Source organism: Pinus tabuliformis, chromosome 4_1 (assembly GCF_031772625.1).
Source record: "Pinus tabuliformis cultivar Carrire ecotype Pingquan chromosome 4_1, CPIR1, whole genome shotgun sequence".
NCBI lineage: Eukaryota > Viridiplantae > Streptophyta > Pinopsida > Pinales > Pinaceae > Pinus > Pinus tabuliformis.
The window spans coordinates 499,939,681-499,956,782 of NC_142303.1; positions in this window are offsets into that span (position 1 = coordinate 499,939,681).

Sequence of the window (17,102 nt, forward strand, 5' to 3'; positions counted from 1 at the left end):
ATCTATGAAGAGTCATGTTAAAAATGGTGGTCTAAAAATATTGCAGAGGAGAAAATTTCAAGAAGATACTCCTATCCACTTGGAAATTGGAGCTTTCACTGATAAAGATATGTTGGGGAATTTTGAAGGGTCTATCGCTTGAGTGGAAAGGATGATTTTTAGAAATGAATATTACTTGAGTCCTTTCTTGCATGTGATCAAGTAAGAAATTAGGGAATATACTTGATGAAAATCTCCTCATTGATCCTGGCCTCTCCTTGGGGTCTGCAACATGCATTTTTTTCTAATTCGTCTGCCTTGCCACTATTTTCTCTGAAGACGTGATAATAGGAATCCTCTCCCAAATTCCTCATTTGATGTTGGATTTGAGAGAATATTTTGGGAATCAAATTTTTTACTATCTTATGAATGAGGATGGTTGAATCTCCAATCGCTATCCGGTTTTTGAAATTACGCTCACAGAGAATTTTAGCACCTAAAAGAAATCCATAGGCCTCAGCCTTATTGTTAGATATAGTACCTAAGCTCCACACAAATGACACTGATTCAAATCCCAGTTGAGCGATAATGAAACAAATAGTGCTAGCTCGACTAGGATTTTTAGAGGCACCATCAAATAATAGGTAGGGTTGCCTAAGTTCTTTTAGCCAATCCTTGAATCCCTGATCTTTAAGACCCACTTTCCAATTAACTGAATTAAGAATATTTCTCATGGGTAGATAGACAGTGCCAGGTGATCTACCCAAGATGAAGTTGAATCAATGTCTCTCTTCAATTTGTAAAATCTTGATATCTATTTTATTGTTACCTTTTGAGAAAGTGGTTTACATGGAAAGACTCCACGTTTTGGACAAGACTTTCCTGGTTTTAGGATTTTTGTTTTGAAATATATATTTTTTCCTTGCTAATGAGAGATGCCAACATCGAAAGGTTGTAATGCAAGTCCTAAAGAGTTTGAGCATGATTTTTATTTTGAAGGAATAAGGATAACTAAGATTCTAGTTGAGGAAGAATTTACTTAGACATGGAGGGGACTTACGAAGTCTTTCCAATAGCTACTTGAGAATTTGCATGACATGAAGTGATGATGAATCATTTCCCGAGCTTTTAAATAAAAAGGGCATATTGAAGGGCCATGGATGCCTTGGTTTCTCAGATTGTCACCTGTGAGAATCTTCCCCTTGAGTGTTCATATAAATACTTCTGTTTTTTGGAGACATTTAGATTTCCAAACAATTTTTCATAAGGGTCATGTGGGTTGTTGTTCAAGACCATCTTGAAGTTTTCCTTATCTAGATTTGATTGAAGAGTCTCTTATAGTTGGGTTCCATTTGAAGCTATCTTGTTGCCTAAGCTGAATAGGGGTCGCTCCCTTAAGATGTTGGACGAGGAGATTTCTTTGATGGAGAAGCTCGGGGGGGGGAGTGTAGGAAGAAAAGTAATGTCCTACTTGATCCTATTATGGTATTTTTTATTAGTTTTTAATTGACCTCAAAATATTGAGTTATAATTATTAAGAAATATTGGTATATACCTACATTTGTGAAACTGCAATTTTATTTCACTGATATGAATTTTATTATTGTTTTTATTCAGTTCCCAGGTCGTCTTCTCAAATTTAATTTTGGATAGGATATGGCCTCCCCCAATTTATTTCCAAATTAAATATCCATATCCCAAGGTGTCTTCTCAAATTTGCTTTCTAGAAGATGTGGTCTTCTCCAATTTATTTCCAAATTAAATATCCATATCCCAAGGTGTCTTCTCAGATCTACTTTTGAGAATATGTGGTCTTATCCAATTTATTTCCAAATTAAATATCCATATATGGATGTGTCTTCTCCAATTTAGTTCTAAATTAAATATTCATATTTATTCCCAAAATTTCTTCTCAAATCTACTTGAATAAGATATGGTAAAAAAAGTCAATGATACTAAAATGAAAGGATGAGGAGGTAGTCATGACATTAATGAAAGGTGGTTGAGGTGGATGGGACGAAGAGACATAAAAAGGGAAGGAGGATGAGAGGAGAGGTGGGAGATCATTTGTCCTAGTTTTGGTTTTGGAGGATTTTGTTTTGGGGGAGGAATGTGGAGAGAGGAGAAGGGAGAGAATGGAGAGATGTATGAGAGAATTAAAATTGGGATCTATTGGAGAGTGTCGGTTTAACTTGGACACACTACAACTAGTTGGACTTGAGCTTGGAGGGCTAGGGAGCCAGTGGAGGTTCTCTAGGCAAGGAATTTATTCCTAGTTGGCTGGGAGGAAAATTTATTTGGGTAGCCAAGTTTCTTGATTCCTTATGTAAATTGTTGCAATAAAATTTCATACTTGTTTAATATGTTGTAAATAAATTTTACTTGTGTATTATCATCACATAAATGTTGAGTTATAAATAGGTTATTTCCTTCTTATTGTGTTTAAATTAAATAAATTTAGTTTTAGTTATAGGACCCTAGGTTGGATCCTCACATATGGTATCAAAGCCAAATTTGAAATCTGGCCTTGAAAGCACCTACCGACACCACCTTATATATATATATATATATATATATATATATATATATATATATATATATATATATATATATATATATATATATATATCTTAACAAATAAATAAATTTTGAATCACTAAGTTTCGAGTTAAATAAAAAATAAAAAATTAGAGAGGCATGAGAAACCTAAGACATATCATTATAAGCATATATAGAATACTGATGGAAACAACAACCCATATTTTAAGTAATCTAAGGTTCTAAGAACAAACTCATATGATCAGAAACCATAGAAAGCAATGAAAAAGAGAATTACTATTTTCACCCTTGCCATTTACGTTGGCTTCCATTGCTCCCTTTGCACAATGTGCAACAGATGTCCTAACTCCAATTTTTGGAATGAAAAGATACACAAATCAAAATAGGTTTGCAGATAAAAAAAAAATCACACCTAAATTTTAAGGCCAAACATCATCGATGCCAATCCCACACCCTATTCCTAATTTTCTCATTAGTTTCCCCACTTCCAAAGTAAATGGATTCTCCATTCCCTATTCCAATGTTGATGACTAAAGCAACACTTTTTTTTTCCTTTTTATCTACTCCTTTCTAGCTTTAGGGACATTTTTGGGCCTCTCTGTTTGAAAAACTCCACTTTAGACTCCAAAGTAATTTCGATCCCAGAAATGTTCAAATGAGATGAATACATAAATAAAGATTCTATTTTGTTTACGAAAAGAAACTCCCATTTATCTACAATTTATATGAGAAGCTTTTTAAGATGCAATATATATTTAGTCAGAAATGGTCGCTCATTGACTGCGTCTGGAACCTTTACCACAACAGTTCTTGAATCAAGAAATTTTATGTGAGAGCTTTAAGTAGAAGTTTCTTTTGCGGCGTTCATTCAAATGCTTCATAAAAAACCCTTGGAAATAAAACACAAGGCTTCTGCGTTTGTATTCCAGTGTTGTAAGGGATCTTTAGGACGAAGAATTTTCAAGAATGAATATGGTAGTGGGATAAATCTAGCTAGGAGACCCAACATCATAAAACATTAATTGAGGCTTCCTTGTACATATGGTCCTTTTATTTTAAGATTTAATGAGTAATATTCAGAGCCTCAGTCAAATATATTTTTCTTGAATTTCATACATTTATTTTACAAGCATCATGCAGTTATCTGAAGCCACCAATGCAATGTGAAACCTCTGAAATGATGCGAGGCAGCAAGAGTCCTAAAGGTTGTTATCTTTCAGGAGAGCATGCGGTTTATGATGTGACTAACTGGATTCCAATAGAAGTCCATTCTAAATTGGAAGTCTTTCCAAGCACATTCTTTGGAAATCAAGATACATATTTAAAGGTTGGAATTCAAATGTGATGGCTATTTCTCATTTGGAGCATCATAGAAATATCTAAAATAGAGGATGCCCACATAATTAGAGGGGAAATCTCTTTTCGATCCAAGTACTCGGTGAATTGGGGTTGGTCCATTCATTGTTTTGCTTAATCAAGACTTAATTGTTGGCATTGACAAATATGTGTTAACCTTAACTTCAGATTATATATATATATATATATATATATATATATATATTATATATATATATATATATATATATATATATATATATATATATATATATATCTTTCGGTTTCACTGCTGGCATTCCTATCAGATGCCATGTGAAAAATATTATGAGGGAGATCAAGTTTCTTTGTTTGCATGATCTTGAAGTGGCAGCATTAACAATTATCTCAAGATGCCCCACCTTGACTGCCTCTGCTTCTAGGGCTGGTATGGTATGTATCCATGAAATGTGTTTGTCTACTAAAATTCATTACCATTGTAAATTTTAGCATCTGAGCACATAATAAACTAAATGAAATTGGTAAGTTACTGCCTCATTGGCAACCTATTTCTTTGTCATAGTAAAAAAAAATAGTAATTTACTGTAGCCTTTTAACTCCTATGTAGTTGATGCAAGGTCACCCCCACACATACCCACAATATGCATATAAATGCATAAACACATCTGTCCCAGGTAAGGAGTCAAATTTTCAATCTTTACCGGTTAAGGCCCTTTTCCCACTAGTTCCTTTCTATTGGAACTCAATCACCCCGCCTAAACCTCCTATCAAGACTATTCACCTCCTTATAACATTCACTATCCCTTTTGTTAAAGCCTTCCTCTAATCTTTCTTATCAGGACTCTAAAAACCCTTCATAACCTTTATATAACACATATGCGACCTTTCCCTCTCTAAACCTTGGCTAACATATGTTTATCACATAAAATGCTCTATCAGTGCCATTTTCCTTATCAACCATGTACAAAGGAAAACGTATGCAAATCATACCTTTTTTTCCTTCCACATGACTTCTACATAGATTTTAAGGTTGTACCTCTATCGCAATCGCTATCAGCTCTTCCGCGGGTCATACATACATGTATGCCTCATCCCTTCTTCGACACTGGTATGCAACTCTCACTTCCCAGAATACACTATTGACGTTTTATTCTTCACTATCCCATTTACAAAGGAAAATCCCATCGAACGCAAATGCCAGAACTCAAAAACATTAAACCCGCGACTATAATTATCGTCAGGTCCACCTCCTTTGAGCCTTTCCGCTATAACTTCCGATCTCTGCTCGCGCCGATATGAGATAAGTGATCACTTCTGGACGGGAAATATGGAATCTCGATCTGACGGTCTAGGATCCATCGCATTATCACAATTTCTCTTTATATAGTTGAACCCCTACCACTTCAAATCGCAAATCCGATTAGTCCTTATGGACTTGATATGGATTAGTCCACTCTATATAATATTTCAATTCTGGAACTCAATTCCGACTGTGTTTTGCGCCATTTCTTACTGTAAACTTGGCTTTACACTTGTGGGACTTAATCTTTATGAATAATTCCACCTCACTCCTCAGTGACATCATCTAGACCTTTGATCTTCCAAATCAAACGGCTCCTGTGCATCCCACTTCACTTCTCTGTTCTTCCACTTAACCTAAATTTTACACCATTTCTTCGAATTTCTATGGTTTACGAGTTTCTTCAAGGTTTCCGCCTTCTCCTTCTGCTGCACACTATCTTTGAGCTTAAACTCTCGAGCGAGTTCTCACTTCACTCCTTCTATCCAGAGCTTCACACTGCCTCCTCAATTGGATTCTAAGATCCTTTTACGATTCCTCTTAATCATTCTTCTCTCCCTGAGGATTCTATAGAACTCTGTCTGCAACCTGTTATAGAACCTACGAGTTCACACCACAATCAATCATAAAACAGTAAATTCACACACTCTGACACAGTTAGGAATAAAACCCTGTATATATATGCTAACCAAAAAATTACATTTGAGAATTCTCTGTCCCACACAGGCTTGTTCTTTTGCGATAAATGGCCCCCTCTTGCACTCTTCCTATAGTCTTACATATATGCCAGTGAGTTCTGTTGAACTCATCCTAGTTTGACTCTTAGATATATTGAATCGACTCCTAGATGAACCCTATCCTCTATGTCCACTTGTAATTCATTAAATTCCTAAAAACTCTCTCTCACTCCTAGAATCATGAAACTGCTTAAAGAGTTATATTTGACTCTTAACTCTTTATCTTTATTAAACACTCATGTTCTCATTTATTTGAGAGCATTTACAACTTCCTCTAATTATTTAATTAAATCACTTTAAGCCTAAATATTACATTAGCTTGAGACTTTAGGAAACTACTTGTCTAAAGATACATGACTCCCTATGTCTACTTATTTACAATGATTTTCTCTTGGGTGAATGCTCCTGTATCAAACTCCCAAAGTAGAAAATATTCATGATTTCCTGATCATGCGTCTTCTAATCTTTGTCTTCCTGGATCCCATACTTTTTTCTGTAACTGCCCAAATGTCTTGTTCTCTTGTTGTTGCTGCACTTCTATTGTCTTTTGCTCCATCTTCTTCTTCTTGTCAATCAAGTTCAAACTCTGATTGATCATACTTCCTGTTGCTACCATTTTCCTCCATTTGGACTGTTTCATCATCTTCTGCCATATTTCTTCAATCTCTATCTCCAACACATCTTTGGGCTGGTCCATACTCTTCCACTTACTTCTTCTTCTTTCTCTTTGCTTCAGGTTGTTGCTATTGTCCATTAATTCTTCAAACTGATGCTGGTTACTTCCAGTTTGTAGCTGTTGGTTTACTTTGTCTTTTTCTTTTTCTCTTGCTCCAATTTTTGCTATGCTTGCTGAGCTTACTACCTCCCTATCATCCTTACCCTCTCCCATGATTATCTCTTTCCACATTGAATCATGACTTTCTAGCATTCTCTCCAGCAATTGCACATCTCTCTTCCATGGAATAATTTCTTCCATAGAATCTTCTTCTCTACTCTTTATTTGGTTTTTCACTTGTGCCAAATCTCCTCCAGCATCTACAACTAAAATTGCATTCACAACACAATTGTTAGAATAAAAAACATAAGGTTTTTGTGCCTTATCTTCCTTTGGAAACAATTCAACTTGCTACATTGTTTCTTCCTCCTTTGTCAGCACATTAGTACACTGATTTGAACTCTAATACGAATTCATGAGACCATCCATTAGTCTCCCTTCCACACCATCTATCCTAATAATGTCTTTCTACCCTTGTCCACTGTAGTGACCTCCTTTTTCTACAATCATATTGTCATACTCTGAATTTTCCAGCAAATATTCTAGCAATGCAATTTCTTTGTGACACTTCACAAGTATTTCATCATCACTTATGTTTCCTGCATTTATAAACAAATTATTAGTTTGGAAATCATAAGCTTCAACAGTCTGAACTGTTGCTTCACATATCAGCTTTTCAAACTGAACTTCATCTCCTTCTTTCACAAAAACTTGTTCCTGTGTTGTCACATCTTCAAACATCCATGTATTGTTAAATTCTTTCTGCTACAATAAGTCACTTCTTCTCTCATTTAAGAGACATTCTCCACCCTCCTTTATTTCGGAGTTTTTATCTTCTGAAAGATACTTCTCCATACTTCTGACAGCTTCAAAATATTGCTCATCCTCTGCAAAACACTCCTTTGTTAGTGTTCCTTTTCCCAAGGTTAAATCCTTTGCATAGGTTTCTTCTTCCTTAACATCTTTCAGTAGATGTCCTTCTTTATTATTGATTGTCTCAATAGCTTCCATGGCTAGTTTCACTGTGCATATCATCATGTTGGATTGATGATCCTTTACTATGTTTTTAGTTAACATAGTCCCTTCTCCAAGTTTTCCTTCAGTCTCTTGCTATTTATCTTCCCCAAGAGCTATCCTTGTCTCACCATCTGCATTAACATTCTCCTGCTGTTCTAAATCCTTAATATGATTCAGAAATTCTTTGATGGTCTCCTCTTCAATCTCTTCAAGCCTTCACTTGGTTGCTTGATATCTTTCTCCAACTGTATATGAGACCTATCTATCTCATCTTCTTCCAAAACAGAATTTAGATTCTGCTTGTCTTCTTCCTTCTTCATGACAATATCAGAAAATTGTCCTTCCTTACATGTTTCACCTGCAAACATACACAAATTGTTAGATTTAAAATCATCAGACCTTTTGGTCTCACTTCAAGTTTCAGTCTTCAAGTCTTCATCTTCACTTTCTCCCAGAATTTTTCCCTGTTCTAGCTCACAAATGGACTCTTCTGTTTCTAACTCAACTTCCTTAAGTTTTTTCCTCAGCCACTTCATTTGCTTTTGCTATAGGATTCTCTGTATCTCATGCCATTTTATTGGCTTCTTCCTCAAGACAAAACCTAGTCTCTGGATTTCTTCTAGTATCCTCCTTAATGCATCAAATTGTTCTTTTCACTCTGCAATCTCTTTGTCAATTTCCTCTTGACTCATCCTCTTGCCACCTGCTTTAGAATCCTTCTTCGCATATCTTCTGTTGTGGCTTCTCTCTGAACCTTTGCTATGATTATCAGTAGTCATCTTCTTCTCCTCTTTCTTCATGAGCTCCTCACTCATCTGTAATAAGCCTCTGCAATAGCTAGTCCTCCTTGTTGCAATCTTACCTCACTAAGCTCTCCTCACTTGGTGTTTTGGTAAGCACGGTTCCTGTATCTAGAACCTCCTTTTGAGCAACACCTTTGCTCCTTCTAGGCTTCTGTAATCTCTCATTCTCTCTTGACAACACTTCAACAATCCTCTCTGTCCAATCTCTTATTGGATTCTTCAAGTTCACTGCCACTTTCCTTTAGAGTGTTTACCTTACTCTGTCTTCAAGAACACATATGGTTCCCCTCTCACAGCTTCTCTTGCTGTCACTTATGCATTAGTATATAAACACATATTATTAATTTAAAACAGAACATAACATACTACCTTACCTTCAAGATCTCAGCATGATCTTATTTTAACATTCCACCGGTACCTTGGATGGATTTCCTCTGTCTCTTGCATCTACAAGTTTTGCTACACATCACCTCTATGTGCATTCTTCTGTCAGATTAGAATCTGATTCTTCCTTTTTCTTGCATAAACACCTTTCTCAATTCTTTCTCATAGAATTTCTTTGTGTTGCTTTAACCAATTGTTTCAACTTCAATTATGCTATGATACCACTATGATGTAAGGTCACCCCTGCACATACCCACAGTATGCATATAAATGCATAAACACAACTGTCCCAGGTAAGGAGTCAAATTTTCAACCTCTACCAATTAAGGCCCTTTTTCCACCAATTCCTTTTTATTGGAACTCAATCACCCCACCTAAACCTCCTATCGAGACTATTCACCTCCTTATAACACTCATTATCCCTTTTATTAAAGCCTTCCTCAAATATTTCTTATCGAGACTCTAAAAAGCCTTCAGAACCTTTATATAACGCATATGCGACCTTTCCCTCTCTAAACCTTGGCTAACATATATTTATCACATAAAATGCTCTATCAGCGCCATTTTCCTTATAAACCATTTACAAAGGAAAACGTATGCAAATCACACCTTTTCCCTCCTTCCGTATGACTTCTACACAGATTCCAAGGTTGTACCTCTTTTTCAATCACTATCGGCTCTTTGGCGAGCCATACATACTTGTATGCATGATCCCTTCTTCGACTCCGATATGCAACTCTCACTTCCCAGAGTACACTATTGGCGTTTTATTCTTCACTATCCCATTTACAACGGAAAATCCCACCGGAGACAAAGGCCAAAACTCAAAAACATTAAACCCACGACTATAGTTATCGTCAGGTCCGCCTCCTTCGAGCCTTTCCGCTATAACTTCCGATCTCTGCCGGCCCTGATATGCGATAAGGGATCACTTCTGGACCGCTGATCTAGACTCTCTATTCGACGGTCCAATATCCATTGCATTATCGCAATTGCTATTTATATAGTTGGACCCCTACCACTTCAAATCACCAATCCGATCAATCCTTACAAACCCGGTATGGATTAGTCCACTCTATATAATATTTCAAGTCCGAAACTCAGTTCCGACTGTGTTTCGTACCATTTCTTAGTGTAAACTGGCCTTTACACTTGCAGGACTTAATCTTTATGAATAATTCCGCGATGCGATATTTCACCTCACTCCTTAGTGACATCATCTAAACGGTTGATCTTCAAGATCAAATGGCTCCTGTGCATCCTTCCTCACTTCTCTGTTCTTCCACTTAACTTAAATTTTATGCCATTTCTTCGGATTTCTATGGTTTATGAGTTTCTTCAAGGTTTCGGCCTTCCGCTTCCTCTACACACTATCACTGAGCTTAACCAGCGAGTTCTCACTTCGCTCCTTCTATCCAGAGCTTCACTCTGCCTCTTCAATTGGATTCTAAGATCCTTTTATGATTCCTCTGAATCATTTTTCTCTCCCTGAGCGTTCTATAGAACTCTGTCTGCAACTTGTTACAGAACCTACGAGTTCACACCACAATCAGTCATAAAACACTCAATTCACACACTCTGACACAGTCAGGAATGAAACCATGTATATATATGCATAACCAAAAGATTACATTCGAGACTTCTTTGTCTCGTACAGGCATGTTCTTTTGCTATCAGTAGCCTCCTCTTGCACTTTGCGCGTAGGCTTACATATATGACAGTGAGTTCTGTTGAACTCATCCTGGCTTGACTCCTAGCTCTATTGAACCAACTCTTAGATGTACTTTATCCTCTATGTCCACTTCTAATTCATTAAATTCTTAAAAGTTCTCTCTCGCTCCTAGAATCATGAAACTGCTTAAAGAGTTATATTTGACTTTTAACTCTTTATCATTATTAACCACTCATGTTCTCATTTATTTGAAAGCATTTACAACTTCCTCTAATTATCTAATTAAATCACATTAAGCCTAAAATTACATTAACTTGAAACTTTAGGAAACTAATTCTCTAAAGTTACATGACCCCTATGTCTAATTATTTGCAATGATTTTCTCTTGGGTGAATGCTCCTACATCAATAGCTAGCTAAGATATGCTAAGGGGCTGCTTACATAGTGAATAACATAATTCGTTAAAAAACACAATTTTCGTAACGTTTTGAGTTTTTTTTTACTTCTTGATCTTCTATAAGCCTATTCATAAACTATTATGACTAATGTTTTCTCTGGTCCTTATTCTTTTCTTTTATTTTGTTCATAAACTTAAATCACCTCTAGTGTCATTTAAGAAAATCTATTTGGATTATGATATGAGATGGCACTGCCACTAATATATGATCTTATTTCTAAAACTTAGGTCTAGTAAGATTCTTTCGAAATCAAAGAATATGTAAGCTTTTCAGGTACCACAATTATTTATGTTGTAACTTTCACAAACATTTAAATCAGAGCATGCTCCTCTTCTTGTTAGAGTTGGGAAACATGTCATCTATATTTTTTTCATTTTTATATTTAACCTTTTTCTCGGAGATCGTTTTGTTGATGCTTGCATACTTACATATACAAAGCTTTCCTTTCAATACCTATTAATATTAAATTCCCATCTATATCGACGAATTTATACTTATACGTATGCCAACATTCAATTTAAGTGCCAAGACTGCGGAAAAAAATTTGATATAATATAGAAAGAAGCTCCATAGTTTCACGGCACCGAATTCCTTTCTCGATAATGAAATAGGCATAGGATAGTCCAAAACAATTACACTTCAGTTATATATATATTAATTAGTTTAATATAATAAATAAACAAAGCAAATAAAGTTTAATTTTTCTTTTTCAATATATTAAAAAGAAAATTGAAGTAGATTTCAATTATTTATAACAAATAACTACCCATTACACTTCTATAATTTTAATTTACTACTAATTACATTTATGTAATTTTAATTTAGTTATTAATAATTAAATATTTAAATTTATTTTAAAAGAAATTTTAGTCTAATTATATTATAATTTCACTTGAAAATTATGGCCAATTGGAAAAAGCTTGCATTTTTGATAATGGAGAAATTATCAATCCAGCGAGTGAGAGCCTCGGCTGACAGCGACATTACATGAGCATGGTAATTCCCCATTAATGTCTACCTGACAGTTGGTCTCTGATATATGGATTTCGTTAAGGATTTGACTATTGTCAGGTCTATCACATAAGAATTAATGACATAGTTATAATATTTTTTTTTACTTTATATTATTTTATGGAAATAGTAGTGATGGGAACTGCAATCTATATTCTCTTATTACACAAAAGCACAATATTTCGTTTACCAACTGAAAAAGTATTTATGGTTCTCTATCGATAACATATTTTAAGTGTTTATTGTACTTTGTCCAAATTTGTGGTAGTAAGTGAAATAGAAAAGAAACTAGTAAACCATATAAAATTATATAAGATATGATATTCGCCATAAATAAATTTATATATTTATTAATCTATAATGCAGAATTATTAAATATCATAATAAATAAAGTTGAGCGTAATATTATTTAATTTAAAATAAATAAAATTAAAATAAGCAATTAATTGGATTAAAATTAAAGTGATTTATTAGTTATATATAATAACATATAGTTAAAGGATATTATAGATATTTAGTAAAGAAATATATTTTGTTTATTTGTCTCAAATACTTTAGATATAGTATTACTATAGGTTCACATTTGAATCGAAAATATTAATGATGTTTGATATTATTATTTTATTTTTATATTATATATTATATATATATATATATATATATATGAGAAAAAGGAAATGTTAAGTTTATTATCTTATTCATTACATTTTGTATTTTTATTTTTAAAGGACATTTTGGGTGGAGAGTATGCTCAAAGAGCCAAAGAACTATAGTCAAAGGATTGTCTAATTAAGAGCTCAACAACTGGTGACCTTGGTTTCCCAACATAGTTTCAAAGGTATATATTGTGTTCATTGTGCCTTGAATGGTTTTGATATTATTATGTCTAGGAAAAAAATATGTGTTTGAGAGTTAGTAAAAGCTCTTTTTTATATTTAAACTACTACTCGAAATAGGATTAATGGTTTGTTGGTGAGTATGCAAGAATGGTTCCAAATTTCATTCTAGATGAGTATTTTGAAAGCCACCAAGAGCAAACTAATAATTGAGTATATTAAACCAATTCATTAAATAAATAATTATGGTAACTAAAGAAAGTAATTTGGTTTTAATAAGGCATTTAGAGTGTGACCGGCATGTACATTGCACTAGAAACCTAGATAGTATTAAGAGAAAAATTTTAGGAGCTCACACATGAGAGGCTTTAATAAATCCTTGTGGATATGATCAATATTCATAATGCTTGTTGACGAGCATAGTAAAAAGAAAAAATTATGCCTATCATTTTATATATGTGTATGAGTTGACTAGGGGAGGACAAGTTCTAAGTTGCATTAATAAATCTTGTTTGGAACAGATAATTGAACATTTCAAAATGGTGAAGACGTGGAGAAATCTAGGTCAAGGAGGATCGTCCCAAGGACATCCTACAAATAACCCATTACCATTTCTAGAGTTGGCTCTCATCTTTCATTCCCTAGAAGAAACTAATGAAACTTTAAGAGGGCGCGAAACAATTGAAGTGGAAGTGGAGCACCCTCCATCAGGGTTGGGAAATCTTGAGGGATCAAGGGCCTCTAATAGAGGACCTCCAATCGAAGACATTACTAGGGAGCTCCAAAAGATTCAGCTCCTAGATTTTAGTGGAGGTCGTGCCACGCATCACTTGTTGGGGATGTGGGGGACCTCATTACCAGCGTGACTGTCCTAAGTTACAAACTGGTAACAACCATAGAGAAGGAAAACCACCTATGTGGGATCAAGTAGCCACCATCAAATCTATGCAGAAGTTTATAACCAACAAGTTGAACACCAATCTTCCACGGTAGAAACCTCAAGTATGATAAACAAACTAAAAGTTAAAAAAAATGATTTTAGTGCTATAGATAGTTTCATTTCACCAGTTGCATTAGAAAAGTGTGGGTTGGCAGCCTATGAGCACGATGTCTTTAAGCAAGTTGAGAAGGCTTCTGGGATAAAACAGGAAGTAGGACCTAGTGTTGACCAATGTTAGGTGAACCTCGGGGTATGTATAACTAAGTTGAAGGCATACATCACAACATTGGGGACGTACAATGTAATTATTTGTATGGACTGGCTAGAATCTCATCAAGATTTGGTAGATTATTTCAAAAAGAGGGTGATTTTTTTAGATGATGAACGTAGGTCAATTGAGATTTGTGGTATCAAGAGAGGAGTGTCCCTACGATTCATCTCCATGATTAAGGTAAAATATTATCTCCAAAAAGGTTGCAAACTATATGTGGTCGAGGATGTAAGTGACCAGAAAAGACCCTCCCTAGATCAACACCTAATTTTGTTAGAGTTCAAGGATGTTTTTCCTAAGGAATTTTCTAGATTACCTCTTGTAAGGGAGATTGATTTCAAAATCGACCTAAAACATGGTGCAGAACCAATATATAAGGCACCCTATAGGATGATAGCTCCAGAACCTTTTGAGTTGCAGATGGAGTTAAAAGAGCTTTTAGATTTGGGATTTATCAGACCTAGTATTTCACCTTGGGGTGCACTAGTGATTTTCGTCAGGAAGAAGGATGGTTTCTTAAGGCTATTCATAGATTATAAGGACTTGAGTAGAGCCAGAATCAATAATAGGTACTCGATACCTAGAATAAATGACCTATTTGATCAAATGAAGGGAGCAGTAATTTTCTCAAAGATCGATCTATGATCTGGATACCACCAATTGAGGATTAGAGAAGGTGACATGTCAAAAACCAAATTTTGAACTCGTTTTGGGCACTACGAGTTCGTAGTTGTTCCATTTGGTTTGACCAATGAACCAACAATATTCATGAGCCTCATGAATGGTGTGTTCAGGAAGTATTTGGACCAATTTGTGCAAGTCTTTCTAGATGACATTCTTGTGTATTCCAAGAATGAAAATGAGCATGAAGAGCACCTAAGTGTTGTATTGACTTGCTGAAGGGAAAATCAATTATATGGAAAATTGTAAAAATTTTCCTTCTTTCAAAAGAAAATTCATTATCTTGGGCACATCATTTCATGAGAAGGGATTTAAATTGAATTGGAAAAGACAAAGGCCATAATGGATTGGCTAGTACCAAAAAATTCTCATAGGTGCATAGTTTTATGGGGCTAGCAAGTTATTATCACAAGTTTGTGGAAGTGTTTTCAAGGATTCCAAAGACATCACCACATTACAGTGAAAAGGGGTTAGGTATGAATGGAAATATGAATGTGACACTGCATTCACTGAACTAAAGAGGTTACTAACTAGTGCACCAATCATTCGAGTACCATACATGGAAAAGACTTCACTGTTTGAACCGATGCTTCGAAGCAAGGATTGGGAGCAGTATTGATGCAAGAACACAGAGTTATAGCTTACGCGTCTAGAAATTTGAAGAAACATGAAGAGTTGTATGCTACCCATGAAATAGAGTTAGCAGCAGTGATGTTGGCTTTGAAACTGTCAAGACACCACCTCATTGGGAGAAGCTTTGCGTTAAGAACAGATCATCAAATCTTGAAAAACCACTTCACTCAAAGGGATTTGAATTCCAGATAGAGGCGATAGAGAGAATTCATGAGTGAGTATGATTTTGGAATCTCATACATTAAGGGAAAGGAGAATGTGGTGGCCAATGCACTAAGCGCGAGGCCACAAACCTTCTCCCTAGTATCCTTGAGGGCCACTTTGAGGGAACGTGTGTTGGGGAAACTCTTTGAAGATAGTTCATATCTAAAGGTTATATTATCACTCCATAGTCGGAAGCAAATAGAACCAAAGTTTGAGTGATATGTCCTTGAACTAGATGGAATATTGAGATTTCAAGGGAGAATGTACATACCTAAGGAAGGGGTTCTAAGAAGAACCTTCGTCGAAGAGTCACATAGAGAAATCTATTGTGCACATTGTGGAGTGAAGAAGATGTATGCAGACATGAAGAAAATATTCTTTTGGATAGCATGAAGCACGACAGAGTCTAGTTTGTTGCCAAATGTCTTGAATGTCAACGAGTGAAGGTTGATCATCACCATCCAGCAGGACGAAGTTGTCATCTCCTTTTATAGGACCTTTTAGGATCAAGGAGAAGATTGGACTAGTTGCATATCATCTTGTACTGCCATCCTATTTGCATAAAACTCATGATTTTTTTCATGTATCTATTTTACAACATTATGTTTTTGATGAATATCATAAAATGGATTGGAGAGAATTGCAGGTCTCTAACGTGGGAACCATATTGGTCGAACCATTATGCATATTGGACCGTAGGGTTCAACAACTCAGATGTCACATGGTGAACCTTGGTGATTTCTAGTGGGACAAGTATAGCCCATGATTGGTTACCTAGGAGGATGCAGAGACTATACGTCGTGACTACCACTCACATTCTGAGCCTCTGTTATCCTCATTTTGACTTAGATATATACCTATGTTAAGGCTCTATTTGTAGTTCCGTGTTATTTATTTATGAACACTATCTAATATTGACGCATTTAGACAGGTGAAACTACTTATATAAATCATTAGATGGATTAGGTATTTTTGATTGAAATATTTGATGTATGACCTAATGTACGACTTACTTGGTTATGATTTATCTAATGTATGTCTTATCCGAGTTATTTTTGTTTCATGTATCTCTTAAGTGGTTATGATTTATCTAATGAATGACTTAGAAAAATTATGATTTATCTAATGTAAGATTTATTTCCAATATGATGTACAAAATTGACACATGGAAACTAGACTTAATAAAGTGATGTTTAAGATCACTTATCTATATATATTTTGTTGTTATGTATATGCATGACTGAGAACATGTAGATTAGAAAGAGATATATGATAACCAAGATATACTTGTAGATTGGAAAGAGCTATATGATAACCAAGATCTACTCTTCCAATGGGGAACATCGAGACATCCAATGACAAATGCTATGATGTACATTGTTCTATTACATTTTGTATCTATTTGATATGCACTCTTATGACATGGGTAAAATGTCAATGGCAAGTGACATGACTATCTCACTAGATTATTCGATGAAAAGTATCCAACCACCATTGTAGTGTGGTC